Source organism: Petaurus breviceps, unplaced genomic scaffold (genome assembly GCF_028583685.1).
Source record: "Petaurus breviceps papuanus isolate PSGF00001 unplaced genomic scaffold, PetGlider_PUasm1.0 77, whole genome shotgun sequence".
In the NCBI taxonomy this organism is placed as follows: domain Eukaryota; kingdom Metazoa; phylum Chordata; class Mammalia; order Diprotodontia; family Petauridae; genus Petaurus; species Petaurus breviceps.
Window position 1 is genome coordinate 13638202 of NW_027186492.1, and position 5110 is coordinate 13643311.

Here is a 5110-nt window from a genome sequence, read left to right on the forward strand (position 1 = left end):
TCCTGTTGCTATGGTTTGGCAACAGCACTTAGCATTTGGCTGCACTCAGAGCCCTTTGGAGGGCAAGACGTACCATGAGGAAAAGAGTACTCAGTGAACCTTAAAGCACTACATAAATGAGAATTAAGATTCTATGAGACTGAGGGAGACTGGAAGCAGTACTGGACTGGGAGCCAGGAGACCAGTGTCGGATTGCAGGCTTTGAGACTTTTTGGTTGTGTGACCTGGGAAGTATATACCTTATATTTTCTTCTTTCTTTTGAACTCAGGTTCTCCTGACTCCAGTGCCGGTGCTCTACTCACTGCGCCACCTAGCCGCCCCTGTATTTTCTTCTGCTTTTTTTTTAAATCTTTTGATTTTGTTTTAAAAAATAATTATTGATATCTTTTGAGTTTTTTTTTTGAACATCATAAAAGTTTTCCCACAGTATCCCTCCCCTTCCTCGTTCACAGAGCAACACATTATAGCAAATAAGGTTTTAAAACAAAAAAGAAGAGATAAAATCAGCAAAACTGACCAGTACGTCACAAAAGTCTGTAAATGTATGGCATGTACCACTCTCATGGATCTCCTGCCTCTGTAAAGGGTTGTATGTGGGGTGGTCTTCTCCTATATCTTCTTTGGAGACAGACCTGTTCTTTTCAATTTTGCAATATTCACTTTTGGTTATGTGTGTGTGGTCACCCATTACATTTATATTGCTGTAGTCATTGTACACGTTGTTTTCTTGGCTCTATTTATTTCACTCTATCAATTCTCTTTTTCTCTGTATTCATCATTTCTTACAGTAACAGTAATATTCTTTTTTTTTTTTTTTTTTTTTTTTTTTTTCCCTCTTTTTTTTTCTCTCTTTTTTTTCTTTTTTTCTTTGTTTTTTTCATTTCTTTCAATTATTTTTTTTTTTTTTTTTTTTTTTGCTATTCCCCAATTGATGGACATCTCCTTTGTTTCCAATTCTTGGCTATTATGAAAATCGCTGCTATGAGCATTTTTTGGACTATCATGATATTCTCCTTATCAATGGCTGCCTTGGAGTATAAGCCCAGTAATAGGATCTGTGGGTTCAAAGATTGTATATTTTAGTCACTTTATTTGTATAATTTCAAAACACTTTCCAAAATGGTTGTAGTGATTTACTATCCACCAACAATCTACTAGTGTGTATATCTTCCCAGAACCCCACTGACAATGACTATTTCCGACTTTAATAATTTTTGCCAGATTGGAGGTTAGAAAGCAAAATGTAAGTATTGTTTTAATTTGCATTTCTGTTATTAGTGACTCAGAAATCCTTTCATATGGTTTTTAATAGTTTGCAATTTTTTTGACAACTTCATATCCTTTGAGCATTTTGCTATTGAGGAAATGCTTTTAGTTTGTGTGCATTTGTCTACATATACAATACACATATTTTAATCTATACTATATTCTAATAATATAATTTATTTCTCATAATAAATTATATAAATCTTACATAGAAATAAATATGTAATATGAATTGCTATAGTTTAATAATTAATTATTAAATGAATGAATATAGGATAAGAAGTGATCAAACAGGGGAATCTTTGTATTCTCTGAAAAAAAAATGTTGTTGTTCAATTGTGTTTGACTCTTCATGACCCCATTTGGGGTTTTCTTGGCAAAGGTACTAGAGTTGTTTGCCATTTCCTTCTCCAGTCCATTTTACAGATGAGGAAACTGAGGCCAACAGGATCAAGTAACTTGCCCAGGGTCACACAGCTAGTAAGTGTCAGGCCAGATTTGAACTCAGGAAGTCTTCCTGACTCCAGGCCTGCTAGTTTATCCACTGTAGTGCATAAATGTCTGAAAAGATTTTAGACTATATGTGAATAACATATAGATGCATAGTATGTGTGTGTATGGGTGTAATAAGAAGGTAAATTTTAAAGATCTTCCCTGCCCCTAGGCTAATGTGCACCTGAAGCCTGGGGTGGGGGAGGCTTGTTTTTCAGTAGATACTTCTTGATTGGCCAGTGAGTCAATAAGGTTGTTACATTCTCTGAGCCAGGAGAAGGCTATATAAGCCCTGATGGGGAGCTTTGTTTTGGGACTCACTTTGAGAAGTGTTCTGTGATTTGATCTGAATTCTGGGAAGCCGTTGTTGAGAGTCCCCCGGCTTTGAAAAACCCAGAATGTGGAAACCCAGATGTTGACTGGGTATGGATGTAATGGTTGGACAGTTTGGAAATCTGTCTACTTGATGTTTCTGTCTTGATAATTATGCCTCTATACTTTGAGGTTCAGGGTGCTGACCTTTTCTCCTGAACAAGGTAAACGATATATGTCTGACTGATTAAAGTAAGCTTGTTAACCCATTTTGAGTTGCTTTCCTTTAACAAAGCAGATCCAAGAACCTGTGGTGGTGGCAAACCCTGAGGACACTTGGGGTGCTTGCTGCTACAATGGGTTATTCAAGACACAAATAACATAAGTCCGTTCTTTACACATCTTACATATACATACATTTTTATTTATGTTCGTAGGCATGCACACACATGTATTTGACATGTATGTGCATATCTTACATACGTGTGCATGTATATTCGCTCATATATGCATATACATATTGTTTGTATAACTTGGATACTAAACTCGTTTCAAAGAATTCGATAACAAAGATTTTTCAGAAGCTTTTCACTTTTCACACAGTTATCTTTTTTATGTTTTATAATAACCTCTATCCCTTTTTTGGTTAGGAAGCAATATGAGCTGGTCCTCTTCTAATTTTTATGGAGTGTATTTAATATTCAGGCCACATATTCATTTAGTATGTATAGTGTATCATGCTTTAAGTTGTTTAAGTCTAAGTTCTTCAAGTCTAGCTTTCCTAAGAGTTTTTTTGTCGAATATGAAGTTTTTTTTTTCCTAAGTAACTTATGTTTTCTGATTTTTAAATATTAGATTATTGGGCTCCCTTGTTTCTGATTCTCTGTTGATTGCATCTCAGTTTCTTACCAATTACCAGATGGTTCTGATGACTGCTATTTTATAACTTAGTTCCATGTCTGGAAGCACTCTTTTCCCTTCACTCCTCTATCTTTTCCATATTTCCCTTGATATTCCCTTGACTTTTTATTACTCCAAATGAATTTTTTATTATATTATTGGATTCTATAAAGTTTCCCTTTGATAGTTTGATTGGTATAACATTAAAACTGTAAATTAACTTTGGTGGTATTGTCATTTTTATTAGATTGGCCTGGCCCAGTTAGGAGCACTGAATATTCCTTTATCTATTTAATTTGATCTTTATTTCCTTAAGGGGTAGTTTGTAATTGAAATGATAAGAGTATTTTATGTGTTTTGATAGACTGATATCTAAATATTTTATGCATTTTGTTATTATTAGGAATGGGATTTCCCTTTCTGTTATTGACTCTTGGATTTTGTTATTATATAAGAAGGCATGATATAAAATATATAATGCATTGAATAAACTGTATCATATAGAAAGGTAGTTGATGTTTTTTCATTTTTAATATTTTTTCTAATTGTATGTAAAAACATTTTTTAACATTTATTTTTACAATGTTGCATTTCAAATTTTCTTCCTCCCTCCTTCCCACCCCCCTCTCATGTTGTGAAAGAAAACACAGACTAACCAAAAAAGAAAAAAGAAAAATAAAGAAAGTTAAAACAAATACACTTCAATCTGCATTCAGACTCTGTCAGTTCTTTCTGCAATTGATTTTTGAAGGTTTATTTTGTAGCTTGTGATTTTGCTGAATCTATCAATTGTCTAAATTAGTATTTTTGCTGTCTCTAGGATTTTTTTAGTAAAGCATAATTTCATCAACAGTGATAGTTTTGTCTTCTCTTTACACCTTTAATTTCTTTCTCTTGTCTTATTGCTGTTATTAGCATTTCCAGAACAATTTCAAATAATGAGAGGGTGAGCTTTTGTGCATTGCATTGTTCCTGTATTTATTGTGAAAGTTTCTAGTAAATTCCTGTTCCATATGATGCTTGTTTCTGATTATAGATATGTTTTTGATATTTAAAAAATCTATGCCTACACTTTGTAAGCTTTCTTTTTAAGTATAAAAAGGTGTTCTATTTTATCAGAGGTTTTTTCCTGCATATCCTTAGATAATCAGTTGGTTTTGTACATTTTTCTTTTCAATACAATTAATTATGTTGACTGTTGTTCCGATATTGAACTATTCTGGCATTCCCGGCATAAATCAAAATCATTCCAGAATGAATGATTTCTTGGATGATGTGCTGCAGCCTTTTTGACAGGACTTTAAAAATTTTAACCAATATGCATTAATATTATTGGTCTATAGTACTCCTTCTGTGCTTTATCTTCCCCTGGTGTAGATAGTAGGACTCAGTCTCATTATAAGAATCTGATAGGAGAATTTCCTTTTCAATTTTTGAGAAAAATTAGCACAGTGTTGATATTAATTATTCTGTAAAGATCTGATAGAATGCTATAAATTTATCAGGAATGGGAGAGTTTTTTAAATTCTAGCTAGCTTAATTTCTTTTTTCTGAGATGAATTATTTAAGATCTCTTTTTGGTCTTCTATTATTTTGAGTATTTTATATTTTTTAAGGTACTACTCTGTTTCTCTTGTGTTCTCTTTTGGTGGTATATAACTGAATTGTAGGTTCTGATCTGTGTGTGTGTGTGATTTCACCTTGTTCATTTGCTGTTTTGTTAATTTAATTTTCTCCCTCTTTGTAATCATATTGCTAAAGGTTTATCAATTTTACTAGTCTTTTAAAAGAATCACTTTTTAGTTTTATTGATAATTTCATTAGTTTTTTTTTGTTTTCAGCTTATTTTTCTGATTTTTAAATATCTCTTCTTCTGTGCTTATTTTAGGTTTGTATATTTGCTGAATTTCTAATTTTTAATATGCATAATCAGTTCATTAATCCTCTCCTCTTCTATTTTTTTACTAATGTATGTTTGTTAAAATGTAATTTCCCCTTGAGAACGGCTTTAGATAAATCTCAGAACTTATGGTAGCTGGTTCGACCATTATTATTTTCTTTCACATAATTACTGTTTGTATGATTTGTTGTTTGAACCCCTTCATTATTCAGAATTTTCTTGTTAGATTTTCATCTAGG